This window comes from Pelmatolapia mariae, linkage group LG23, assembly GCF_036321145.2.
Source record: "Pelmatolapia mariae isolate MD_Pm_ZW linkage group LG23, Pm_UMD_F_2, whole genome shotgun sequence".
Taxonomy (NCBI): domain Eukaryota; kingdom Metazoa; phylum Chordata; class Actinopteri; order Cichliformes; family Cichlidae; genus Pelmatolapia; species Pelmatolapia mariae.
Window position 1 is genome coordinate 20,365,370 of NC_086246.1, and position 24,244 is coordinate 20,389,613.

Below are 24,244 nucleotides of genomic sequence, written 5' to 3' on the forward strand. Positions count from 1 at the left end.
ATGTGCAGGTATTAAAAAAAATAGAAACCAATCAATATCCTTCACTCTAAATTGTTTTTTAAATCACAACAAAATGGGTTACAGTATCTACATGAACCCCGTCGTCGAGGAAGCCTCTCACTTACGGCCATACCACGCCTGAGCTCATCTGACCTCTGAAGCTAAGCAGGGGCTGTCCTGGATAGTAGCATCACCTTCACCTTGCTCCATGTTAGAAACTCCATGATATCGTGTTCCCTGCTCAGGGTATCACATTGATGCGCATTTACGCAGTATTCTTCGGGACCGCAGCCAGCAGCCAATAAGAATTAAAACTCGTTGCTCATGGGTGTCAGGTGGACACTGTGCCTGCTGCACACTACAAGGTTAACAAGTTCCTCACTACTGAGCCCAGACGGACTAGCCATAGACATTTTCTGCATTTACGGAATAAATAAGTTTGTGCATTTCCTAAATATTTCGTTCTTGTTGTTTTTTTGTTTTACACAAAAGCGAAAGGCAATCAGGAGCGTTGTCACGAAGCCTTTCCTGAAGCTGCCTCCACTGAGTGAGCAGCAGCGCCCTCTGCCGTTTGTGTGTTGAAGTGCAAAAGCTTACAGCACCTGGTATTCCCAGGCGGTCTCCCATCCAAGTACTGACCAGGCCCGACCCTGCTTAGCTTCCGAGATCAGACGAGATCGGGCGTGTTCAGGGTGGTATGGCCGTAAGCGAGTGAAGCCCGCTATAAAAGACCTTTTATAGGCTGCAAATGTCACAGCGTTTAAACTATAGTATTGTGCTAAACTTCATGTGTTACAGCGAGAACATGCAAACCTTTGTTGTTAACTGCAGCTTCAACATTGAGCTGCAAAAATGCTTTTCCCGCAGTAACATCACGATAATAACACATGTTAGGTTCTCACAGCACAGTGTTAAAGTGACAGCGAGCACACAGTGTGTTAGGACCATTTGGAAGTCCAACATTTTTGCGGTTTGGAGAATTCAGCTTGTATACAGAACATGAAAACGTAAGCATGACTGTGTCATCACAGCATGTATAAAAAGGCTGTTTCTGAAGCGTTCCCTCGCTTACGGCCATACCGCCCTGAACACCCCCGATCTCGTCTGATCTCGGCAGCCAAGCAGGGCCGGGCCTGGTCAGTACTTGGATGGGTGACCGCCCGGGAATACCGGGTGCTGTAAGCTTTTGCACTTCAACACGCAAATGACAGTTTAAATATTGAAACGAATCTGAGGCACTCTTTTAGCTCATTTTCTAATAGGATGGTTAGTGAGTCTTGCGCAAAGAGCTCTCCCACTGATGTAGTAATGTCAAAATCTTCAAGCGTTATATCAATATCACTGTACATGCACAGAGCACCTGTAGATGTTTTTGTGCACACACTCACAAATGTTTATGACGTTTATGACGCCCGATCTCGTCTGATCTCGGCAGCCAAGCAGGGCCGGGCCTGGTCAGTACTTGGATGGGTGACCGCCTGGGAATACCGGGTGCTGTAAGCTTTTGCACTTCAACACGCAAATGACAGTTTAAATATTGAAACGAATCTGAGGCACTCTTTTAGCTCATTTTCTAATAGGATGGTTAGTGAGTCTTGCGCAAAGAGCTCTCCCACTGATGTAGTAATGTCAAAATCTTCAAGCGTTATATCAATATCACTGTACATGCACAGAGCACCTGTAGATGTTTTTGTGCACACACTCACAAATGTTTATGACGTGAAGTTTGCAGCATTGAGTATGCATTACAGCTGTGCTGTCATGTGCAGGTATTAAAAAAAATAGAAACCAATCAATATCCTTCACTCTAAATTGTTTTTTAAATCACAACAAAATGGGTTACAGTATCTACATGAACCCCGTTGTCGAGGAAGCCTCTCACTTACGGCCATACCACGCCTGAGCTCATCTGACCTCTGAAGCTAAGCAGGGGCTGTCCTGGATAGTAGCATCACCTTCACCTTGCTCCATGTTAGAAACTCCATGATATCGTGTTCCCTGCTCAGGGTATCACATTGATGCGCATTTACGCAGTATTCTTCGGGACCGCAGCCAGCAGCCAATAAGAATTAAAACTCGTTGCTCATGGGTGTCAGGTGGACACTGTGCCTGCTGCACACTACAAGGTTAACAAGTTCCTCACTACTGAGCCCAGACGGACTAGCCATAGACATTTTCTGCATTTACGGAATAAATAAGTTTGTGCATTTCCTAAATATTTCGTTCTTGTTGTTTTTTTGTTTTACACAAAAGCGAAAGGCAATCAGGAGCGTTGTCACGAAGCCTTTCCTGAAGCTGCCTCCACTGAGTGAGCAGCAGCGCCCTCTGCCGTTTGTGTGTTGAAGTGCAAAAGCTTACAGCACCTGGTATTCCCAGGCGGTCTCCCATCCAAGTACTGACCAGGCCCGACCCTGCTTAGCTTCCGAGATCAGACGAGATCGGGCGTGTTCAGGGTGGTATGGCCGTAAGCGAGTGAAGCCCGCTATAAAAGACCTTTTATAGGCTGCAAATGTCACAGCGTTTAAACTATAGTATTGTGCTAAACTTCATGTGTTACAGCGAGAACATGCAAACCTTTGTTGTTAACTGCAGCTTCAACATTGAGCTGCAAAAATGCTTTTCCCGCAGTAACATCACGATAATAACACATGTTAGGTTCTCACAGCACAGTGTTAAAGTGACAGCGAGCACACAGTGTGTTAGGACCATTTGGAAGTCCAACATTTTTGCGGTTTGGAGAATTCAGCTTGTATACAGAACATGAAAACGTAAGCATGACTGTGTCATCACAGCATGTATAAAAAGGCTGTTTCTGAAGCGTTCCCTCGCTTACGGCCATACCGCCCTGAACACGCCCGATCTCGTCTGATCTCGGCAGCCAAGCAGGGCCGGGCCTGGTCAGTACTTGGATGGGTGACCGCCTGGGAATACCGGGTGCTGTAAGCTTTTGCACTTCAACACGCAAATGACAGTTTAAATATTGAAACGAATCTGAGGCACTCTTTTAGCTCATTTTCTAATAGGATGGTTAGTGAGTCTTGCGCAAAGAGCTCTCCCACTCATGTAGTAATGTCAAAATCTTCAAGCGTTATATCAATATCACTGTACATGCACAGAGCACCTGTAGATGTTTTTGTGCACACACTCACAAATGTTTATGACGTGAAGTTTGCAGCATTGAGTATGCATTACAGCTGTGCTGTCATGTGCAGGTATTAAAAAAAATAGAAACCAATCAATATCCTTCACTCTAAATTGTTTTTTAAATCACAACAAAATGGGTTACAGTATCTACATGAACCCCGTCGTCGAGGAAGCCTCTCACTTACGGCCATACCACGCCTGAACTCATCTGACCTCTGAAGCTAAGCAGGGGCTGTCCTGGATAGTAGCATCACCTTCACCTTGCTCCATGTTAGAAACTCCATGATATCGTGTTCCCTGCTCAGGGTATCACATTGATGCGCATTTACGCAGTATTCTTCGGGACCGCAGCCAGCAGCCAATAAGAATTAAAACTCGTTGCTCATGGGTGTCAGGTGGACACTGTGCCTGCTGCACACTACAAGGTTAACAAGTTCCTCACTACTGAGCCCAGACGGACTAGCCATAGACATTTTCTGCATTTACGGAATAAATAAGTTTGTGCATTTCCTAAATATTTCGTTCTTGTTGTTTTTTTGTTTTACACAAAAGCGAAAGGCAATCAGGAGCGTTGTCACGAAGCCTTTCCTGAAGCTGCCTCCACTGAGTGAGCAGCAGCGCCCTCTGCCGTTTGTGTGTTGAAGTGCAAAAGCTTACAGCACCTGGTATTCCCAGGCGGTCTCCCATCCAAGTACTGACCAGGCCCGACCCTGCTTAGCTTCCGAGATCAGACGAGATCGGGCGTGTTCAGGGTGGTATGGCCGTAAGCCAGTGAAGCCCGCTATAAAAGACCTTTTATAGGCTGCAAATGTCACAGCGTTTAAACTATAGTATTGTGCTAAACTTCATGTGTTACAGCGAGAACATGCAAACCTTTGTTGTTAACTGCAGCTTCAACATTGAGCTGCAAAAATGCTTTTCCCGCAGTAACATCACGATAATAACACATGTTAGGTTCTCACAGCACAGTGTTAAAGTGACAGCGAGCACACAGTGTGTTAGGACCATTTGGAAGTCCAACATTTTTGCGGTTTGGAGAATTCAGCTTGTATACAGAACATGAAAACGTAAGCATGACTGTGTCATCACAGCATGTATAAAAAGGCTGTTTCTGAAGCGTTCCCTCGCTTACGGCCATGCCGCCCTGAACACGCCCGATCTCGTCTGATCTCGGCAGCCAAGCAGGGCCGGGCCTGGTCAGTACTTGGATGGGTGACCGCCTGGGAATACCGGGTGCTGTAAGCTTTTGCACTTCAACACGCAAATGACAGTTTAAATATTGAAACGAATCTGAGGCACTCTTTTAGCTCATTTTCTAATAGGATGGTTAGTGAGTCTTGCGCAAAGAGCTCTCCCACTGATGTAGTAATGTCAAAATCTTCAAGCGTTATATCAATATCACTGTACATGCACAGAGCACCTGTAGATGTTTTTGTGCACACACTCACAAATGTTTATGACGTGAAGTTTGCAGCATTGAGTATGCATTACAGCTGTGCTGTCATGTGCAGGTATTAAAAAAAATAGAAACCAATCAATATCCTTCACTCTAAATTGTTTTTTAAATCACAACAAAATGGGTTACAGTATCTACATGAACCCCGTCGTCGAGGAAGCCTCTCACTTACGGCCATACCACGCCTGAGCTCATCTGACCTCTGAAGCTAAGCAGGGGCTGTCCTGGATAGTAGCATCACCTTCACCTTGCTCCATGTTAGAAACTCCATGATATCGTGTTCCCTGCTCAGGGTATCACATTGATGCGCATTTACGCAGTATTCTTCGGGACCGCAGCCAGCAGCCAATAAGAATTAAAACTCGTTGCTCATGGGTGTCAGGTGGACACTGTGCCTGCTGCACACTACAAGGTTAACAAGTTCCTCACTACTGAGCCCAGACGGACTAGCCATAGACATTTTCTGCATTTACGGAATAAATAAGTTTGTGCATTTCCTAAATATTTCGTTCTTGTTGTTTTTTTGTTTTACACAAAAGCGAAAGGCAATCAGGAGCGTTGTCACGAAGCCTTTCCTGAAGCTGCCTCCACTGAGTGAGCAGCAGCGCCCTCTGCCGTTTGTGTGTTGAAGTGCAAAAGCTTACAGCACCTGGTATTCCCAGGCGGTCTCCCATCCAAGTACTGACCAGGCCCGACCCTGCTTAGCTTCCGAGATCAGACGAGATCGGGCGTGTTCAGGGTGGTATGGCCGTAAGCCAGTGAAGCCCGCTATAAAAGACCTTTTATAGGCTGCAAATGTCACAGCGTTTAAACTATAGTATTGTGCTAAACTTCATGTGTTACAGCGAGAACATGCAAACCTTTGTTGTTAACTGCAGCTTCAACATTGAGCTGCAAAAATGCTTTTCCCGCAGTAACATCACGATAATAACACATGTTAGGTTCTCACAGCACAGTGTTAAAGTGACAGCGAGCACACAGTGTGTTAGGACCATTTGGAAGTCCAACATTTTTGCGGTTTGGAGAATTCAGCTTGTATACAGAACATGAAAACGTAAGCATGACTGTGTCATCACAGCATGTATAAAAAGGCTGTTTCTGAAGCGTTCCATCGCTTACGGCCATACCGCCCTGAACACGCCCGATCTCGTCTGATCTCGGCAGCCAAGCAGGGCAGGGCCGGGCCTGGTCAGTACTTGGATGGGTGACCGCCTGGGAATACCGGGTGCTGTAAGCTTTTGCACTTCAACACGCAAATGACAGTTTAAATATTGAAACGAATCTGAGGCACTCTTTTAGCTCATTTTCTAATAGGATGGTTAGTGAGTCTTGCGCAAAGAGCTCTCCCACTGATGTAGTAATGTCAAAATCTTCAAGCGTTATATCAATATCACTGTACATGCACAGAGCACCTGTAGATGTTTTTGTGCACACACTCACAAATGTTTATGACGTGAAGTTTGCAGCATTGAGTATGCATTACAGCTGTGCTGTCATGTGCAGGTATTAAAAAAAATAGAAACCAATCAATATCCTTCACTCTAAATTGTTTTTTAAATCACAACAAAATGGGTTACAGTATCTACATGAACCCCGTTGTCGAGGAAGCCTCTCACTTACGGCCATACCACGCCTGAGCTCATCTGACCTCTGAAGCTAAGCAGGGGCTGTCCTGGATAGTAGCATCACCTTCACCTTGCTCCATGTTAGAAACTCCATGATATCGTGTTCCCTGCTCAGGGTATCACATTGATGCGCATTTACGCAGTATTCTTCGGGACCGCAGCCAGCAGCCAATAAGAATTAAAACTCGTTGCTCATGGGTGTCAGGTGGACACTGTGCCTGCTGCACACTACAAGGATAACAAGTTCCTCACTACTGAGCCCAGACGGACTAGCCATAGACATTTTCTGCATTTACGGAATAAATAAGTTTGTGCATTTCCTAAATATTTCGTTCTTGTTGTTTTTTTGTTTTACACAAAAGCGAAAGGCAATCAGGAGCGTTGTCACGAAGCCTTTCCTGAAGCTGCCTCCACTGAGTGAGCAGCAGCGCCCTCTGCCGTTTGTGTGTTGAAGTGCAAAAGCCTACAGCACCTGGTATTCCCAGGCGGTCTCCCATCCAATTACTGACCAGGCCCGACCCTGCTTAGCTTCCGAGATCAGACGAGATCGGGCGTGTTCAGGGTGGTATGGCCGTAAGCGAGTGAAGCCCGCTATAAAAGACCTTTTATAGGCTGCAAATGTCACAGCGTTTAAACTATAGTATTGTGCTAAACTTCATGTGTTACAGCGAGAACATGCAAACCTTTGTTGTTAACTGCAGCTTCAACATTGAGCTGCAAAAATGCTTTTCCCGCAGTAACATCACGATAATAACACATGTTAGGTTCTCACAGCACAGTGTTAAAGTGACAGTGAGCACACAGTGTGTTAGGACCATTTGGAAGTCCAACATTTTTGCGGTTTGGAGAATTCAGCTTGTATACAGAACATGAAAACGTAAGCATGACTGTGTCATCACAGCATGTATAAAAAGGCTGTTTCTGAAGCGTTCCCTCGCTTACGGCCATACCGCCCTGAACACGCCCGATCTCGTCTGATCTCGGCAGCCAAGCAGGGCCGGGCCTGGTCAGTACTTGGATGGGTGACCGCCTGGGAATACCGGGTGCTGTAAGCTTTTGCACTTCAACACGCAAATGACAGTTTAAATATTGAAACGAATCTGAGGCACTCTTTTAGCTCATTTTCTAATAGGATGGTTAGTGAGTCTTGCGCAAAGAGCTCTCCCACTGATGTAGTAATGTCAAAATCTTCAAGCGTTATATCAATATCACTGTACATGCACAGAGCACCTGTAGATGTTTTTGTGCACACACTCACAAATGTTTATGACGTGAAGTTTGCAGCATTGAGTATGCATTACAGCTGTGCTGTCATGTGCAGGTATTAAAAAAAATAGAAACCAATCAATATCCTTCACTCTAAATTGTTTTTTAAATCACAACAAAATGGGTTACAGTATCTACATGAACCCCGTTGTCGAGGAAGCCTCTCACTTACGGCCATACCACGCCTCAGCTCATCTGACCTCTGAAGCTAAGCAGGGGCTGTCCTGGATAGTAGCATCACCTTCACCTTGCTCCATGTTAGAAACTCCATGATATCGTGTTCCCTGCTCAGGGTATCACATTGATGCGCATTTACGCAGTATTCTTCGGGACCGCAGCCAGCAGCCAATAAGAATTAAAACTCGTTGCTCATGGGTGTCAGGTGGACACTGTGCCTGCTGCACACTACAAGGTTAACAAGTTCCTCACTACTGAGCCCAGACGGACTAGCCATAGACATTTTCTGCATTTACGGAATAAATAAGTTTGTGCATTTCCTAAATATTTCGTTCTTGTTGTTTTTTTGTTTTACACAAAAGCGAAAGGCAATCAGGAGCGTTGTCACGAAGCCTTTCCTGAAGCTGCCTCCACTGAGTGAGCAGCAGCGCCCTCTGCCGTTTGTGTGTTGAAGTGCAAAAGCCTACAGCACCTGGTATTCCCAGGCGGTCTCCCATCCAATTACTGACCAGGCCCGACCCTGCTTAGCTTCCGAGATCAGACGAGATCGGGCGTGTTCAGGGTGGTATGGCCGTAAGCGAGTGAAGCCCGCTATAAAAGACCTTTTATAGGCTGCAAATGTCACAGCGTTTAAACTATAGTATTGTGCTAAACTTCATGTGTTACAGCGAGAACATGCAAACCTTTGTTGTTAACTGCAGCTTCAACATTGAGCTGCAAAAATGCTTTTCCCGCAGTAACATCACGATAATAACACATGTTAGGTTCTCACAGCACAGTGTTAAAGTGACAGTGAGCACACAGTGTGTTAGGACCATTTGGAAGTCCAACATTTTTGCGGTTTGGAGAATTCAGCTTGTATACAGAACATGAAAACGTAAGCATGACTGTGTCATCACAGCATGTATAAAAAGGCTGTTTCTGAAGCGTTCCCTCGCTTACGGCCATACCGCCCTGAACACGCCCGATCTCGTCTGATCTCGGCAGCCAAGCAGGGCCGGGCCTGGTCAGTACTTGGATGGGTGACCGCCTGGGAATACCGGGTGCTGTAAGCTTTTGCACTTCAACACGCAAATGACAGTTTAAATATTGAAACGAATCTGAGGCACTCTTTTAGCTCATTTTCTAATAGGATGGTTAGTGAGTCTTGCGCAAAGAGCTCTCCCACTGATGTAGTAATGTCAAAATCTTCAAGCGTTATATCAATATCACTGTACATGCACAGAGCACCTGTAGATGTTTTTGTGCACACACTCACAAATGTTTATGACGTGAAGTTTGCAGCATTGAGTATGCATTACAGCTGTGCTGTCATGTGCAGGTATTAAAAAAAATAGAAACCAATCAATATCCTTCACTCTAAATTGTTTTTTAAATCACAACAAAATGGGTTACAGTATCTACATGAACCCCGTTGTCGAGGAAGCCTCTCACTTACAGCCATACCACGCCTGAGCTCATCTGACCTCTGAAGCTAAGCAGGGGTTGTCCTGGATAGTAGCATCACCTTCACCTTGCTCCATGTTAGAAACTCCATGATATCGTGTTCCCTGCTCAGGGTATCACATTGATGCGCATTTACGCAGTATTCTTCGGGACCGCAGCCAGCAGCCAATAAGAATTAAAACTCGTTGCTCATGGGTGTCAGGTGGACACTGTGCCTGCTGCACACTACAAGGTTAACAAGTTCCTCACTACTGAGCCCAGACGGACTAGCCATAGACATTTTCTGCATTTACGGAATAAATAAGTTTGTGCATTTCCTAAATATTTCGTTCTTGTTGTTTTTTTGTTTTACACAAAAGCGAAAGGCAATCAGGAGCGTTGTCACGAAGCCTTTCCTGAAGCTGCCTCCACTGAGTGAGCAGCAGCGCCCTCTGCCGTTTGTGTGTTGAAGTGCAAAAGCTTACAGCACCTGGTATTCCCAGGCGGTCTCCCATCCAAGTACTGACCAGGCCCGACCCTGCTTAGCTTCCGAGATCAGACGAGATCGGGCGTGTTCAGGGTGGTATGGCCGTAAGCGAGTGAAGCCCGCTATAAAAGACCTTTTATAGGCTGCAAATGTCACAGCGTTTAAACTATAGTATTGTGCTAAACTTCATGTGTTACAGCGAGAACATGCAAACCTTTGTTGTTAACTGCAGCTTCAACATTGAGCTGCAAAAATGCTTTTCCCGCAGTAACATCACGATAATAACACATGTTAGGTTCTCACAGCACAGTGTTAAAGTGACAGCGAGCACACAGTGTGTTAGGACCATTTGGAAGTCCAACATTTTTGCGGTTTGGAGAATTCAGCTTGTATACAGAACATGAAAACGTAAGCATGACTGTGTCATCACAGCATGTATAAAAAGGCTGTTTCTGAAGCGTTCCCTCGCTTACGGCCATACCGCCCTGAACACGCCCGATCTCGTCTGATCTCGGCAGCCAAGCAGGGCCGGGCCTGGTCAGTACTTGGATGGGTGACCGCCTGGGAATACCGGGTGCTGTAAGCTTTTGCACTTCAACACGCAAATGACAGTTTAAATATTGAAACGAATCTGAGGCACTCTTTTAGCTCATTTTCTAATAGGATGGTTAGTGAGTCTTGCGCAAAGAGCTCTCCCACTGATGTAGTAATGTCAAAATCTTCAAGCGTTATATCAATATCACTGTACATGCACAGAGCACCTGTAGATGTTTTTGTGCACACACTCACAAATGTTTATGACGTGAAGTTTGCAGCATTGAGTATGCATTACAGCTGTGCTGTCATGTGCAGGTATTAAAAAAAATAGAAACCAATCAATATCCTTCACTCTAAATTGTTTTTTAAATCACAACAAAATGGGTTACAGTATCGACATGAACCCCGTTGTCGAGGACCGCAGCCAGCAGCCAATAAGAATTAAAACTCGTTGCTCATGGGTGTCAGGTGGACACTGTGCCTGCTGCACACTACAAGGTTAACAAGTTCCTCACTACTGAGCCCAGACGGACTAGCCATAGACATTTTCTGCATTTACGGAATAAATAAGTTTGTGCATTTCCTAAATATTTCGTTCTTGTTGTTTTTTTGTGTTACACAAAAGCGAAAGGCAATCAGGAGCGTTGTCACGAAGCCTTTCCTGAAGCTGCCTCCACTGAGTGAGCAGCAGCGCCCTCTGCCGTTTGTGTGTTGAAGTGCAAAAGCTTACAGCACCTGGTATTCCCAGGCGGTCTCCCATCCAAGTACTGACCAGGCCCGACCCTGCTTAGCTTCCGAGATCAGACGAGATCGGGCGTGTTCAGGGTGGTATGGCCGTAAGCGAGTGAAGCCTGCTATAAAAGACCTTTTATAGGCTGCAAATGTCACAGCGTTTAAACTATAGTATTGTGCTAAACTTCATGTGTTACAGCGAGAACATGCAAACCTTTGTTGTTAACTGCAGCTTCAACATTGAGCTGCAAAAATGCTTTTCCCGCAGTAACATCACGATAATAACACATGTTAGGTTCTCACAGCACAGTGTTAAAGTGACAGCGAGCACACAGTGTGTTAGGACCATTTGGAAGTCCAACATTTTTGCGGTTTGGAGAATTCAGCTTGTATACAGAACATGAAAACGTAAGCATGACTGTGTCATCACAGCATGTATAAAAAGGCTGTTTCTGAAGCGTTCCCTCGCTTACGGCCATACCGCCCTGAACACGCCCGATCTCGTCTGATCTCGGCAGCCAAGCAGGGCCGGGCCTGGTCAGTACTTGGATGGGTGACCGCCTGGGAATACCGGGTGCTGTAAGCTTTTGCACTTCAACACGCAAATGACAGTTTAAATATTGAAACGAATCTGAGGCACTCTTTTAGCTCATTTTCTAATAGGATGGTTAGTGAGTCTTGCGCAAAGAGCTCTCCCACTGATGTAGTAATGTCAAAATCTTCAAGCGTTATATCAATATCACTGTACATGCACAGAGCACCTGTAGATGTTTTTGTGCACACACTCACAAATGTTTATGACGTGAAGTTTGCAGCATTGAGTATGCATTACAGCTGTGCTGTCATGTGCAGGTATTAAAAAAAATAGAAACCAATCAATATCCTTCACTCTAAATTGTTTTTTAAATCACAACAAAATGGGTTACAGTATCTACATGAACCCCGTCGTCGAGGAAGCCTCTCACTTACGGCCATACCACGCCTGAGCTCATCTGACCTCTGAAGCTAAGCAGGGGCTGTCCTGGATAGTAGCATCACCTTCACCTTGCTCCATGTTAGAAACTCCATGATATCGTGTTCCCTGCTCAGGGTATCACATTGATGCGCATTTACGCAGTATTCTTCGGGACCGCAGCCAGCAGCCAATAAGAATTAAAACTCGTTGCTCATGGGTGTCAGGTGGACACTGTGCCTGCTGCACACTACAAGGTTAACAAGTTCCTCACTACTGAGCCCAGACGGACTAGCCATAGACATTTTCTGCATTTACGGAATAAATAAGTTTGTGCATTTCCTAAATATTTCGTTCTTGTTGTTTTTTTGTTTTACACAAAAGCGAAAGGCAATCAGGAGCGTTGTCACGAAGCCTTTCCTGAAGCTGCCTCCACTGAGTGAGCAGCAGCGCCCTCTGCCGTTTGTGTGTTGAAGTGCAAAAGCTTACAGCACCTGGTATTCCCAGGCGGTCTCCCATCCAAGTACTGACCAGGCCCGACCCTGCTTAGCTTCCGAGATCAGACGAGATCGGGCGTGTTCAGGGTGGTATGGCCGTAAGCCAGTGAAGCCCGCTATAAAAGACCTTTTATAGGCTGCAAATGTCACAGCGTTTAAACTATAGTATTGTGCTAAACTTCATGTGTTACAGCGAGAACATGCAAACCTTTGTTGTTAACTGCAGCTTCAACATTGAGCTGCAAAAATGCTTTTCCCGCAGTAACATCACGATAATAACACATGTTAGGTTCTCACAGCACAGTGTTAAAGTGACAGCGAGCACACAGTGTGTTAGGACCATTTGGAAGTCCAACATTTTTGCGGTTTGGAGAATTCAGCTTGTATACAGAACATGAAAACGTAAGCATGACTGTGTCATCACAGCATGTATAAAAAGGCTGTTTCTGAAGCGTTCCATCGCTTACGGCCATACCGCCCTGAACACGCCCGATCTCGTCTGATCTCGGCAGCCAAGCAGGGCAGGGCCGGGCCTGGTCAGTACTTGGATGGGTGACCGCCTGGGAATACCGGGTGCTGTAAGCTTTTGCACTTCAACACGCAAATGACAGTTTAAATATTGAAACGAATCTGAGGCACTCTTTTAGCTCATTTTCTAATAGGATGGTTAGTGAGTCTTGCGCAAAGAGCTCTCCCACTGATGTAGTAATGTCAAAATCTTCAAGCGTTATATCAATATCACTGTACATGCACAGAGCACCTGTAGATGTTTTTGTGCACACACTCACAAATGTTTATGACGTGAAGTTTGCAGCATTGAGTATGCATTACAGCTGTGCTGTCATGTGCAGGTATTAAAAAAAATAGAAACCAATCAATATCCTTCACTCTAAATTGTTTTTTAAATCACAACAAAATGGGTTACAGTATCTACATGAACCCCGTTGTCGAGGAAGCCTCTCACTTACGGCCATACCACGCCTGAGCTCATCTGACCTCTGAAGCTAAGCAGGGGCTGTCCTGGATAGTAGCATCACCTTCACCTTGCTCCATGTTAGAAACTCCATGATATCGTGTTCCCTGCTCAGGGTATCACATTGATGCGCATTTACGCAGTATTCTTCGGGACCGCAGCCAGCAGCCAATAAGAATTAAAACTCGTTGCTCATGGGTGTCAGGTGGACACTGTGCCTGCTGCACACTACAAGGATAACAAGTTCCTCACTACTGAGCCCAGACGGACTAGCCATAGACATTTTCTGCATTTACGGAATAAATAAGTTTGTGCATTTCCTAAATATTTCGTTCTTGTTGTTTTTTTGTTTTACACAAAAGCGAAAGGCAATCAGGAGCGTTGTCACGAAGCCTTTCCTGAAGCTGCCTCCACTGAGTGAGCAGCAGCGCCCTCTGCCGTTTGTGTGTTGAAGTGCAAAAGCCTACAGCACCTGGTATTCCCAGGCGGTCTCCCATCCAATTACTGACCAGGCCCGACCCTGCTTAGCTTCCGAGATCAGACGAGATCGGGCGTGTTCAGGGTGGTATGGCCGTAAGCGAGTGAAGCCCGCTATAAAAGACCTTTTATAGGCTGCAAATGTCACAGCGTTTAAACTATAGTATTGTGCTAAACTTCATGTGTTACAGCGAGAACATGCAAACCTTTGTTGTTAACTGCAGCTTCAACATTGAGCTGCAAAAATGCTTTTCCCGCAGTAACATCACGATAATAACACATGTTAGGTTCTCACAGCACAGTGTTAAAGTGACAGTGAGCACACAGTGTGTTAGGACCATTTGGAAGTCCAACATTTTTGCGGTTTGGAGAATTCAGCTTGTATACAGAACATGAAAACGTAAGCATGACTGTGTCATCACAGCATGTATAAAAAGGCTGTTTCTGAAGCGTTCCCTCGCTTACGGCCATACCGCCCTGAACACGCCCGATCTCGTCTGATCTCGGCAGCCAAGCAGGGCCGGGCCTGGTCAGTACTTGGATGGGTGACCGCCTGGGAATACCGGGTGCTGTAAGCTTTTGCACTTCAACACGCAAATGACAGTTTAAATATTGAAACGAATCTGAGGCACTCTTTTAGCTCATTTTCTAATAGGATGGTTAGTGAGTCTTGCGCAAAGAGCTCTCCCACTGATGTAGTAATGTCAAAATCTTCAAGCGTTATATCAATATCACTGTACATGCACAGAGCACCTGTAGATGTTTTTGTGCACACACTCACAAATGTTTATGACGTGAAGTTTGCAGCATTGAGTATGCATTACAGCTGTGCTGTCATGTGCAGGTATTAAAAAAAATAGAAACCAATCAATATCCTTCACTCTAAATTGTTTTTTAAATCACAACAAAATGGGTTACAGTATCTACATGAACCCCGTTGTCGAGGAAGCCTCTCACTTACAGCCATACCACGCCTGAGCTCATCTGACCTCTGAAGCTAAGCAGGGGTTGTCCTGGATAGTAGCATCACCTTCACCTTGCTCCATGTTAGAAACTCCATGATATCGTGTTCCCTGCTCAGGGTATCACATTGATGCGCATTTACGCAGTATTCTTCGGGACCGCAGCCAGCAGCCAATAAGAATTAAAACTCGTTGCTCATGGGTGTCAGGTGGACACTGTGCCTGCTGCACACTACAAGGTTAACAAGTTCCTCACTACTGAGCCCAGACGGACTAGCCATAGACATTTTCTGCATTTACGGAATAAATAAGTTTGTGCATTTCCTAAATATTTCGTTCTTGTTGTTTTTTTGTTTTACACAAAAGCGAAAGGCAATCAGGAGCGTTGTCACGAAGCCTTTCCTGAAGCTGCCTCCACTGAGTGAGCAGCAGCGCCCTCTGCCGTTTGTGTGTTGAAGTGCAAAAGCTTACAGCACCTGGTATTCCCAGGCGGTCTCCCATCCAAGTACTGACCAGGCCCGACCCTGCTTAGCTTCCGAGATCAGACGAGATCGGGCGTGTTCAGGGTGGTATGGCCGTAAGCGAGTGAAGCCCGCTATAAAAGACCTTTTATAGGCTGCAAATGTCACAGCGTTTAAACTATAGTATTGTGCTAAACTTCATGTGTTACAGCGAGAACATGCAAACCTTTGTTGTTAACTGCAGCTTCAACATTGAGCTGCAAAAATGCTTTTCCCGCAGTAACATCACGATAATAACACATGTTAGGTTCTCACAGCACAGTGTTAAAGTGACAGCGAGCACACAGTGTGTTAGGACCATTTGGAAGTCCAACATTTTTGCGGTTTGGAGAATTCAGCTTGTATACAGAACATGAAAACGTAAGCATGACTGTGTCATCACAGCATGTATAAAAAGGCTGTTTCTGAAGCGTTCCATCGCTTACGGCCATACCGCCCTGAACACGCCCGATCTCGTCTGATCTCGGCAGCCAAGCAGGGCCGGGCCTGGTCAGTACTTGGATGGGTGACCGCCTGGGAATACCGGGTGCTGTAAGCTTTTGCACTTCAACACGCAAATGACAGTTTAAATATTGAAACGAATCTGAGGCACTCTTTTAGCTCATTTTCTAATAGGATGGTTAGTGAGTCTTGCGCAAAGAGCTCTCCCACTGATGTAGTAATGTCAAAATCTTCAAGCGTTATATCAATATCACTGTACATGCACAGAGCACCTGTAGATGTTTTTGTGCACACACTCACAAATGTTTATGACGTGAAGTTTGCAGCATTGAGTATGCATTACAGCTGTGCTGTCATGTGCAGGTATTAAAAAAAATAGAAACCAATCAATATCCTTCACTCTAAATTGTTTTTTAAATCACAACAAAATGGGTTACAGTATCGACATGAACCCCGTTGTCGAGGACCGCAGCCAGCAGCCAATAAGAATTAAAACTCGTTGCTCATGGGTGTCAGGTGGACACTGTGCCTGCTGCACACAACAAGGTTAACAAATTCCTCACTACTGAGCCCAGACGGACTAGCCATAGACATTTTCTGCATTTACGGAATAAATAAGTTTGTGCATTTCCTAAATATTTCGTTCTTGTTGTTTTTTTGTTTTACACAAAAGCGAAAGGCAATCAGGAGCGTTGTCACGAAGCCTTTCCTGAAGCTGCCTCCACTGAGTGAGCAGCAGCGCCCTCTGCCGTTTGTGTGTTGAAGTGCAAAAGCTTACAGCACCTGGTATTCCCAGGCGGTCTCCCATCCAAGTACTGACCAGGCCCGACCCTGCTTAGCTTCCGAGATCAGACGAGATCGGGCGTGTTCAGGGTGGTATGGCCGTAAGCGAGTGAAGCCTGCTATAAAAGACCTTTTATAGGCTGCAAATGTCACAGCGTTTAAACTATAGTATTGTGCTAAACTTCATGTGTTACAGCGAGAACATGCAAACCTTTGTTGTTAACTGCAGCTTCAACATTGAGCTGCAAAAATGCTTTTCCCGCAGTAACATCACGATAATAACACATGTTAGGTTCTCACAGCACAGTGTTAAAGTGACAGCGAGCACACAGTGTGTTAGGACCATTTGGAAGTCCAACATTTTTGCGGTTTGGAGAATTCAGCTTGTATACAGAACATGAAAACGTAAGCATGACTGTGTCATCACAGCATGTATAAAAAGGCTGTTTCTGAAGCGTTCCCTCGCTTACGGCCATACCGCCCTGAACACGCCCGATCTCGTCTGATCTCGGCAGCCAAGCAGGGCCGGGCCTGGTCAGTACTTGGATGGGTGACCGCCTGGGAATACCGGGTGCTGTAAGCTTTTGCACTTCAACACGCAAATGACAGTTTAAATATTGAAACGAATCTGAGGCACTCTTTTAGCTCATTTTCTAATAGGATGGTTAGTGAGTCTTGCGCAAAGAGCTCTCCCACTGATGTAGTAATGTCAAAATCTTCAAGCGTTATATCAATATCACTGTACATGCACAGAGCACCTGTAGATGTTTTTGTGCACACACTCACAAATGTTTATGACGTGAAGTTTGCAGCATTGAGTATGCATTACAGCTGTGCTGTCATGTGCAGGTATTAAAAAAAATAGAAACCAATCAATATCCTTCACTCTAAATTGTTTTTTAAATCACAACAAAATGGGTTACAGTATCGACATGAACCCCGTTGTCGAGGACCGCAGCCAGCAGCCAATAAGAATTAAAACTCGTTGCTCATGGGTGTCAGGTGGACACTGTGCCTGCTGCACACTACAAGGTTAACAAGTTCCTCACTACTGAGCCCAGACGGACTAGCCATAGACATTTTCTGCATTTACGGAATAAATAAGTTTGTGCATTTCCTAAATATTTCGTTCTTGTTGTTTTTTTGTGTTACACAAAAGCGAAAGGCAATCAGGAGCGTTGTCACGAAGCCTTTCCTGAAGCTGCCTCCACTGAGTGAGCAGCAGCGCCCTCTGCCGTTTGTGTGTTGAAGTGCAAAAGCTTACAGCACCTGGTATTCCCAGGCGGTCTCCCATCCAAGTACTGACCAGGCCCGACCCTGCTTAGCTTCCGAGATCAGACGAGATCGGGCGTGTTCAGGGTGGTATGGCCGTAAGCGAGTGAAGCCTGCTATAAAAGACCTTTTATAGGCTGCAAATGTCACAGCGTTTAAACTATAGTATTGTGCTAAACTTCATGTGTTACAGCGAGAACATGCAAACCTTTGTTGTTAACTGCAGCTTCAACATTGAGCTGCAAAAATGCTTTTCCCGCAGTAACATCACGATAATAACACATGTTAGGTTCTCACAGCACAGTGTTAAAGTGACAGCGAGCACACAGTGTGTTAGGACCATTTGGAAGTCCAACATTTTTGCGGTTTGGAGAATTCAGCTTGTATACAGAACATGAAAACGTAAGCATGACTGTGTCATCACAGCATGTATAAAAAGGCTGTTTCTGAAGCGTTCCCTCGCTTACGGCCATACCGCCCTGAACACGCCCGATCTCGTCTGATCTCGGCAGCCAAGCAGGGCCGGGCCTGGTCAGTACTTGGATGGGTGACCGCCTGGGAATACCGGGTGCTGTAAGCTTTTGCACTTCAACACGCAAATGACAGTTTAAATATTGAAACGAATCTGAGGCACTCTTTTAGCTCATTTTCTAATAGGATGGTTAGTGAGTCTTGCGCAAAGAGCTCTCCCACTGATGTAGTAATGTCAAAATCTTCAAGCGTTATATCAATATCACTGTACATGCACAGAGCACCTGTAGATGTTTTTGTGCACACACTCACAAATGTTTATGACGTGAAGTTTGCAGCATTGAGTATGCATTACAGCTGTGCTGTCATGTGCAGGTATTAAAAAAAATAGAAACCAATCAATATCCTTCACTCTAAATTGTTTTTTAAATCACAACAAAATGGGTTACAGTATCTACATGAACCCCGTTGTCGAGGACCGCAGCCAGCAGCCAATAAGAATTAAAACTCGTTGCTCATGGGTGTCAGGTGGACACTGTGCCTGCTGCACACTACAAGGTTAACAAGTTCCTCACTACTGAGCCCAGACGGACTAGCCATAGACATTTTCTGCATTTACGGAATAAATAAGTTTGTGCATTTCCTAAATATTTCGTTCTTGTTGTTTTTTTGTTTTACACAAAAGCGAAAGGCAATCAGGAGCGTTGTCACGAAGCCTTTCCTGAAGCTGCCTCCACTGAGTGAGCAGCAGCGCCCTCTGCCGTTTGTGTGTTGAAGTGCAAAAGCTTACAGCACCTGGTATTCCCAGGCGGTCTCCCATCCAAGTACTGACCAGGCCCGACCCTGCTTAGCTTCCGAGATCAGACGAGATCGGGCGTGTTCAGGGTGGTATGGCCGTAAGCGAGTGAAGCCCGCTATAAAAGACCTTTTATAGGCTGCAAATGTCACAGCGTTTAAACTATAGTATTGTGCTAAACTTCATGTGTTACAGCGAGAACATGCAAACCTTTGTTGTTAACTGCAGCTTCAACATTGAGCTGCAAAAATGCTTTTCCCGCAGTAACATCACGATAATAACACATGTTAGGTTCTCACAGCACAGTGTTAAAGTGACAGCGAGCACACAGTGTGTTAGGACCATTTGGAAGTCCAACATTTTTGCGGTTTGGAGAATTCAGCTTGTATACAGAACATGAAAACGTAAGCATGACTGTGTCATCACAGCATGTATAAAAAGGCTGTTTCTGAAGCGTTCCCTCGCTTACGGCCATACCGCCCTGAACACCCCCGATCTCGTCTGATCTCGGCAGCCAAGCAGGGACGGGCCTGGTCAGTACTTGGATGGGTGACCGCCTGGGAATACCGGGTGCTGTAAGCTTTTGCACTTCAACACGCAAATGACAGTTTAAATATTGAAACGAATCTGAGGCACTCTTTTAGCTCATTTTCTAATAGGATGGTTAGTGAGTCTTGCGCAAAGAGCTCTCCCACTGATGTAGTAATGTCAAAATCTTCAAGCGTTATATCAATATCACTGTACATGCACAGAGCACCTGTAGATGTTTTTGTGCACACACTCACAAATGTTTATGACGTGAAGTTTGCAGCATTGAGTATGCATTACAGCTGTGCTGTCATGTGCAGGTATTAAAAAAAATAGAAACCAATCAATATCCTTCACTCTAAATTGTTTTTTAAATCACAACAAAATGGGTTACAGTATCGACATGAACCCCGTTGTCGAGGACCGCAGCCAGCAGCCAATAAGAATTAAAACTCGTTGCTCATGGGTGTCAGGTGGACACTGTGCCTGCTGCACCAAAGGGGTTAACAAATTCCTCACTACTGAGCCCAGACGGACTAGCCATAGACATTTTCTGCATTTACGGAATAAATAAGTTTGTGCATTTCCTAAATATTTCGTTCTTGTTGTTTTTTTGTTTTACACAAAAGCGAAAGGCAATCAGGAGCGTTGTCACGAAGCCTTTCCTGAAGCTGCCTCCACTGAGTGAGCAGCAGCGCCCTCTGCCGTTTGTGTGTTGAAGTGCAAAAGCTTACAGCACCTGGTATTCCCAGGCGGTCTCCCATCCAAGTACTGACCAGGTCCGACCCTGCTTAGCTTCCGAGATCAGACGAGATCGGGCGTGTTCAGGGTGGTATGGCCGTAAGCGAGTGAAGCCTGCTATAAAAGACCTTTTATAGGCTGCAAATGTCACAGCGTTTAAACTATAGTATTGTGCTAAACTTCATGTGTTACAGCGAGAACATGCAAACCTTTGTTGTTAACTGCAGCTTCAACATTGAGCTGCAAAAATGCTTTTCCCGCAGTAACATCACGATAATAACACATGTTAGGTTCTCACAGCACAGTGTTAAAGTGACAGCGAGCACACAGTGTGTTAGGACCATTTGGAAGTCCAACATTTTTGCGGTTTGGAGAATTCAGCTTGTATACAGAACATGAAAACGTAAGCATGACTGTGTCATCACAGCATGTATAAAAAGGCTGTTTCTGAAGCGTTCCCTCGCTTACGGCCATACCGCCCTGAACACGCCCGATCTCGTCTGATCTCGGCAGCCAAGCAGGGCCGGGCCTGGTCAGTACTTGGATGGGTGACCGCCTGGGAATAGCGGGTGCTGTAAGCTTTTGCACTTCAACACGCAAATGACAGTTTAAATATTGAAACGAATCTGAGGCACTCTTTTAGCTCATTTTCTAATAGGATGGTTAGTGAGTCTTGCGCAAAGAGCTCTCCCACTGATGTAGTAATGTCAAAATCTTCAAGCGTTATATCAATATCACTGTACATGCACAGAGCACCTGTAGATGTTTTTGTGCACACACTCACAAATGTTTATGACGTGAAGTTTGCAGCATTGAGTATGCATTACAGCTGTGCTGTCATGTGCAGGTATTAAAAAAAATAGAAACCAATCAATATCCTTCACTCTAAATTGTTTTTTAAATCACAACAAAATGGGTTACAGTATCGACATGAACCCCGTTGTCGAGGACCGCAGCCAGCAGCCAATAAGAATTAAAACTCGTTGCTCATGGGTGTCAGGTGGACACTGTGCCTGCTGCACACTACAAGGTTAACAAGTTCCTCACTACTGAGCCCAGACGGACTAGCCATAGACATTTTCTGCATTTACGGAATAAATAAGTTTGTGCATTTCCTAAATATTTCGTTCTTGTTGTTTTTTTGTTTTACACAAAAGCGAAAGGCAATCAGGAGCGTTGTCACGAAGCCTTTCCTGAAGCTGCCTCCACTGAGTGAGCAGCAGCGCCCTCTGCCGTTTGTGTGTTGAAGTGCAAAAGCTTACAGCACCTGGTATTCCCAGGCGGTCTCCCATCCAAGTACTGACCAGGCCCGACCCTGCTTAGCTTCCGAGATCAGACGAGATCGGGCGTGTTCAGGGTGGTATGGCCGTAAGCGAGTGAAGCCCGCTATAAAAGACCTTTTATAGGCTGCAAATGTCACAGCGTTTAAACTATAGTATTGTGCTAAACTTCATGTGTTACAGCGAGAACATGCAAACCTTTGTTGTTAACTGCAGCTTCAACATTGAGCTGCAAAAATGCTTTTCCCGCAGTAACATCACGATAATAACACATGTTAGGTTCTCACAGCACAGTGTTAAAGTGACAGCGAGCACACAGTGTGTTAGGACCATTTGGAAGTCCAACATTTTTGCGGTTTGGAGAATTCAGCTTGTATACAGAACATGAAAACGTAAGCATGACTGTGTCATCACAGCATGTATAAAAAGGCTGTTTCTGAAGCGTTCCCTCGCTTACGGCCATACCGCCCTGAACACCCCCGATCTCGTCTGATCTCGGCAGCCAAGCAGGGCCGGGCCTGGTCAGTACTTGGATGGGTGACCGCCTGGGAATACCGGGTGCTGTAAGCTTTTGCACTTCAACACGCAAATGACAGTTTAAATATTGAAACGAATCTGAGGCACTCTTTTAGCTCATTTTCTAATAGGATGGTTAGTGAGTCTTGCGCAAAGAGCTCTCCCACTGATGTAGTAATGTCAAAATCTTCAAGCGTTATATCAATATCACTGTACATGCACAGAGCACCTGTAGATGTTTTTGTGCACACACTCACAAATGTTTATGACGTGAAGTTTGCAGCATTGAGTATGCATTACAGCTGTGCTGTCATGTGCAGGTATTAAAAAAAATAGAAACCAATCAATATCCTTCACTCTAAATTGTTTTTTAAATCACAACAAAATGGGTTACAGTATCGACATGAACCCCGTTGTCGAGGACCGCAGCCAGCAGCCAATAAGAATTAAAACTCGTTGCTCATGGGTGTCAGGTGGACACTGTGCCTGCTGCACACTACAAGGTTAACAAGTTCCTCACTACTGAGCCCAGACGGACTAGCCATAGACATTTTCTGCATTTACGGAATAAATAAGTTTGTGCATTTCCTAAATATTTCGTTCTTGTTGTTTTTTTGTTTTACACAAAAGCGAAAGGCAATCAGGAGCGTTGTCACGAAGCCTTTCCTGAAGCTGCCTCCACTGAGTGAGCAGCAGCGCCCTCTGCCGTTTGTGTGTTGAAGTGCAAAAGCTTACAGCACCTGGTATTCCCAGGCGGTCTCCCATCCAAGTACTGACCAGGCCCGACCCTGCTTAGCTTCCGAGATCAGACGAGATCGGGCGTGTTCAGGGTGGTATGGCCGTAAGCGAGTGAAGCCCGCTATAAAAGACCTTTTATAGGCTGCAAATGTCACAGCGTTTAAACTATAGTATTGTGCTAAACTTCATGTGTTACAGCGAGAACATGCAAACCTTTGTTGTTAACTGCAGCTTCAACATTGAGCTGCAAAAATGCTTTTCCCGCAGTAACATCACGATAATAACACATGTTAGGTTCTCACAGCACAGTGTTAAAGTGACAGCGAGCACACAGTGTGTTAGGACCATTTGGAAGTCCAACATTTTTGCGGTTTGGAGAATTCAGCTTGTATACAGAACATGAAAACGTAAGCATGACTGTGTCATCACAGCATGTATAAAAAGGCTGTTTCTGAAGTGTTCCCTCGCTTACGGCCATACCGCCCTGAACACGCCTGATCTCGTCTGATCTCGGCAGCCAAGCAGGGCCGGGCTTGGTCAGTACTTGGATGGGTGACCGCCTGGGAATACCGGGTGCTGTAAGCTTTTGCACTTCAACACGCAAATGACAGTTTAAATATTGAAACGAATCTGAGGCACTCTTTTAGCTCATTTTCTAATAGGATGGTTAGTGAGTCTTGCGCAAAGAGCTCTCCCACTGATGTAGTAATGTCAAAATCTTCAAGCGTTATATCAATATCACTGTACATGCACAGAGCACCTGTAGATGTTTTTGTGCACACACTCACAAATGTTTATGACGTGAAGTTTGCAGCATTGAGTATGCATTACAGCTGTGCTGTCATGTGCAGGTATTAAAAAAAATAGAAACCAATCAATATCCTTCACTCTAAATTGTTTTTTAAATCACAACAAAATGGGTTACAGTATCGACATGAACCCCGTTGTCGAGGACCGCAGCCAGCAGCCAATAAGAATTAAAACTCGTTGCTCATGGGTGTCAGGTGGACACTGTGCCTGCTGCACACTACAAGGTTAACAAGTTCCTCACTACTGAGCCCAGACGGACTAGCCATAGACATTTTCTGCATTTACGGAATAAATAAGTTTGTGCATTTCCTAAATATTTCGTTCTTGTTGTTTTTTTGTTTTACACAAAAGCGAAAGGCAATCAGGAGCGTTGTCACGAAGCCTTTCCTGAAGCTGCCTCCACTGAGTGAGCAGCAGCGCCCTCTGCCGTTTGTGTGTTGAAGTGCAAAAGCTTACAGCACCTGGTATTCCCAGGCGGTCTCCCATCCAAGTACTGACCAGGCCCGACCCTGCTTAGCTTCCGAGATCAGACGAGATCGGGCGTGTTCAGGGTGGTATGGCCGTAAGCGAGTGAAGCCCGCTATAAAAGACCTTTTATAGGCTGCAAATGTCACAGCGTTTAAACTATAGTATTGTG

The 24,244-nt window shown here is 45.2% G+C and overlaps 35 non-coding genes across 35 annotated transcripts; 17 read left to right on the top strand and 18 right to left on the bottom strand.

Annotated features, from left to right (window-relative positions):
- Positions 1 to 590: 590 nt before the first annotated feature.
- On the bottom strand, positions 591 to 709 carry LOC134621877 (5S ribosomal RNA). Its single transcript, XR_010092592.1, has one exon. It is a non-coding gene; the product is annotated as a 5S ribosomal RNA (ribosomal RNA).
- Positions 710 to 1,066: 357 nt separating this feature from the next.
- Positions 1,067 to 1,185, top strand: LOC134621642 (5S ribosomal RNA). Its single transcript, XR_010092391.1, has one exon. It is a non-coding gene; the product is annotated as a 5S ribosomal RNA (ribosomal RNA).
- A 1,166-nt stretch (positions 1,186 to 2,351) lies between these two features.
- LOC134621878 (5S ribosomal RNA) lies at positions 2,352 to 2,470 on the bottom strand. The gene has a single exon (XR_010092593.1). It is a non-coding gene; the product is annotated as a 5S ribosomal RNA (ribosomal RNA).
- A 357-nt stretch (positions 2,471 to 2,827) lies between these two features.
- Positions 2,828 to 2,946, top strand: LOC134622258 (5S ribosomal RNA). The gene has a single exon (XR_010092953.1). It is a non-coding gene; the product is annotated as a 5S ribosomal RNA (ribosomal RNA).
- An 848-nt stretch (positions 2,947 to 3,794) lies between these two features.
- On the bottom strand, positions 3,795 to 3,913 carry LOC134621879 (5S ribosomal RNA). The gene has a single exon (XR_010092594.1). It is a non-coding gene; the product is annotated as a 5S ribosomal RNA (ribosomal RNA).
- Positions 3,914 to 4,270: 357 nt separating this feature from the next.
- LOC134621632 (5S ribosomal RNA) lies at positions 4,271 to 4,389 on the top strand. Its single transcript, XR_010092381.1, has one exon. It is a non-coding gene; the product is annotated as a 5S ribosomal RNA (ribosomal RNA).
- An 848-nt stretch (positions 4,390 to 5,237) lies between these two features.
- On the bottom strand, positions 5,238 to 5,356 carry LOC134621880 (5S ribosomal RNA). Its single transcript, XR_010092595.1, has one exon. It is a non-coding gene; the product is annotated as a 5S ribosomal RNA (ribosomal RNA).
- Positions 5,357 to 5,713: 357 nt separating this feature from the next.
- On the top strand, positions 5,714 to 5,837 carry LOC134621747 (5S ribosomal RNA). Its single transcript, XR_010092491.1, has one exon. It is a non-coding gene; the product is annotated as a 5S ribosomal RNA (ribosomal RNA).
- An 848-nt stretch (positions 5,838 to 6,685) lies between these two features.
- LOC134621532 (5S ribosomal RNA) lies at positions 6,686 to 6,804 on the bottom strand. Its single transcript, XR_010092286.1, has one exon. It is a non-coding gene; the product is annotated as a 5S ribosomal RNA (ribosomal RNA).
- Positions 6,805 to 7,161: 357 nt separating this feature from the next.
- LOC134622260 (5S ribosomal RNA) lies at positions 7,162 to 7,280 on the top strand. Its single transcript, XR_010092955.1, has one exon. It is a non-coding gene; the product is annotated as a 5S ribosomal RNA (ribosomal RNA).
- Positions 7,281 to 8,128: 848 nt separating this feature from the next.
- LOC134621533 (5S ribosomal RNA) lies at positions 8,129 to 8,247 on the bottom strand. The gene has a single exon (XR_010092287.1). It is a non-coding gene; the product is annotated as a 5S ribosomal RNA (ribosomal RNA).
- Positions 8,248 to 8,604: 357 nt separating this feature from the next.
- On the top strand, positions 8,605 to 8,723 carry LOC134622261 (5S ribosomal RNA). The gene has a single exon (XR_010092956.1). It is a non-coding gene; the product is annotated as a 5S ribosomal RNA (ribosomal RNA).
- An 848-nt stretch (positions 8,724 to 9,571) lies between these two features.
- LOC134621881 (5S ribosomal RNA) lies at positions 9,572 to 9,690 on the bottom strand. The gene has a single exon (XR_010092596.1). It is a non-coding gene; the product is annotated as a 5S ribosomal RNA (ribosomal RNA).
- Positions 9,691 to 10,047: 357 nt separating this feature from the next.
- LOC134622262 (5S ribosomal RNA) lies at positions 10,048 to 10,166 on the top strand. Its single transcript, XR_010092957.1, has one exon. It is a non-coding gene; the product is annotated as a 5S ribosomal RNA (ribosomal RNA).
- A 674-nt stretch (positions 10,167 to 10,840) lies between these two features.
- LOC134621882 (5S ribosomal RNA) lies at positions 10,841 to 10,959 on the bottom strand. The gene has a single exon (XR_010092597.1). It is a non-coding gene; the product is annotated as a 5S ribosomal RNA (ribosomal RNA).
- A 357-nt stretch (positions 10,960 to 11,316) lies between these two features.
- Positions 11,317 to 11,435, top strand: LOC134622263 (5S ribosomal RNA). The gene has a single exon (XR_010092958.1). It is a non-coding gene; the product is annotated as a 5S ribosomal RNA (ribosomal RNA).
- An 848-nt stretch (positions 11,436 to 12,283) lies between these two features.
- LOC134621884 (5S ribosomal RNA) lies at positions 12,284 to 12,402 on the bottom strand. Its single transcript, XR_010092599.1, has one exon. It is a non-coding gene; the product is annotated as a 5S ribosomal RNA (ribosomal RNA).
- A 357-nt stretch (positions 12,403 to 12,759) lies between these two features.
- LOC134621748 (5S ribosomal RNA) lies at positions 12,760 to 12,883 on the top strand. The gene has a single exon (XR_010092492.1). It is a non-coding gene; the product is annotated as a 5S ribosomal RNA (ribosomal RNA).
- Positions 12,884 to 13,731: 848 nt separating this feature from the next.
- Positions 13,732 to 13,850, bottom strand: LOC134621534 (5S ribosomal RNA). The gene has a single exon (XR_010092288.1). It is a non-coding gene; the product is annotated as a 5S ribosomal RNA (ribosomal RNA).
- A 357-nt stretch (positions 13,851 to 14,207) lies between these two features.
- On the top strand, positions 14,208 to 14,326 carry LOC134622264 (5S ribosomal RNA). Its single transcript, XR_010092959.1, has one exon. It is a non-coding gene; the product is annotated as a 5S ribosomal RNA (ribosomal RNA).
- An 848-nt stretch (positions 14,327 to 15,174) lies between these two features.
- LOC134621885 (5S ribosomal RNA) lies at positions 15,175 to 15,293 on the bottom strand. Its single transcript, XR_010092600.1, has one exon. It is a non-coding gene; the product is annotated as a 5S ribosomal RNA (ribosomal RNA).
- Positions 15,294 to 15,650: 357 nt separating this feature from the next.
- LOC134622265 (5S ribosomal RNA) lies at positions 15,651 to 15,769 on the top strand. The gene has a single exon (XR_010092960.1). It is a non-coding gene; the product is annotated as a 5S ribosomal RNA (ribosomal RNA).
- A 674-nt stretch (positions 15,770 to 16,443) lies between these two features.
- Positions 16,444 to 16,562, bottom strand: LOC134621886 (5S ribosomal RNA). Its single transcript, XR_010092601.1, has one exon. It is a non-coding gene; the product is annotated as a 5S ribosomal RNA (ribosomal RNA).
- A 357-nt stretch (positions 16,563 to 16,919) lies between these two features.
- LOC134622266 (5S ribosomal RNA) lies at positions 16,920 to 17,038 on the top strand. The gene has a single exon (XR_010092961.1). It is a non-coding gene; the product is annotated as a 5S ribosomal RNA (ribosomal RNA).
- Positions 17,039 to 17,712: 674 nt separating this feature from the next.
- LOC134621887 (5S ribosomal RNA) lies at positions 17,713 to 17,831 on the bottom strand. Its single transcript, XR_010092602.1, has one exon. It is a non-coding gene; the product is annotated as a 5S ribosomal RNA (ribosomal RNA).
- Positions 17,832 to 18,188: 357 nt separating this feature from the next.
- LOC134622267 (5S ribosomal RNA) lies at positions 18,189 to 18,307 on the top strand. The gene has a single exon (XR_010092962.1). It is a non-coding gene; the product is annotated as a 5S ribosomal RNA (ribosomal RNA).
- Positions 18,308 to 18,981: 674 nt separating this feature from the next.
- Positions 18,982 to 19,100, bottom strand: LOC134621888 (5S ribosomal RNA). Its single transcript, XR_010092603.1, has one exon. It is a non-coding gene; the product is annotated as a 5S ribosomal RNA (ribosomal RNA).
- Positions 19,101 to 19,457: 357 nt separating this feature from the next.
- LOC134621611 (5S ribosomal RNA) lies at positions 19,458 to 19,576 on the top strand. Its single transcript, XR_010092362.1, has one exon. It is a non-coding gene; the product is annotated as a 5S ribosomal RNA (ribosomal RNA).
- A 673-nt stretch (positions 19,577 to 20,249) lies between these two features.
- LOC134622113 (5S ribosomal RNA) lies at positions 20,250 to 20,368 on the bottom strand. The gene has a single exon (XR_010092816.1). It is a non-coding gene; the product is annotated as a 5S ribosomal RNA (ribosomal RNA).
- A 357-nt stretch (positions 20,369 to 20,725) lies between these two features.
- On the top strand, positions 20,726 to 20,844 carry LOC134621672 (5S ribosomal RNA). Its single transcript, XR_010092420.1, has one exon. It is a non-coding gene; the product is annotated as a 5S ribosomal RNA (ribosomal RNA).
- Positions 20,845 to 21,518: 674 nt separating this feature from the next.
- Positions 21,519 to 21,637, bottom strand: LOC134621889 (5S ribosomal RNA). The gene has a single exon (XR_010092604.1). It is a non-coding gene; the product is annotated as a 5S ribosomal RNA (ribosomal RNA).
- Positions 21,638 to 21,994: 357 nt separating this feature from the next.
- On the top strand, positions 21,995 to 22,113 carry LOC134621538 (5S ribosomal RNA). Its single transcript, XR_010092292.1, has one exon. It is a non-coding gene; the product is annotated as a 5S ribosomal RNA (ribosomal RNA).
- A 674-nt stretch (positions 22,114 to 22,787) lies between these two features.
- LOC134621890 (5S ribosomal RNA) lies at positions 22,788 to 22,906 on the bottom strand. Its single transcript, XR_010092605.1, has one exon. It is a non-coding gene; the product is annotated as a 5S ribosomal RNA (ribosomal RNA).
- Positions 22,907 to 23,263: 357 nt separating this feature from the next.
- On the top strand, positions 23,264 to 23,382 carry LOC134621706 (5S ribosomal RNA). Its single transcript, XR_010092452.1, has one exon. It is a non-coding gene; the product is annotated as a 5S ribosomal RNA (ribosomal RNA).
- Positions 23,383 to 24,056: 674 nt separating this feature from the next.
- Positions 24,057 to 24,175, bottom strand: LOC134621891 (5S ribosomal RNA). The gene has a single exon (XR_010092606.1). It is a non-coding gene; the product is annotated as a 5S ribosomal RNA (ribosomal RNA).
- Between the last annotated feature and the right edge of the window lie 69 nt (positions 24,176 to 24,244).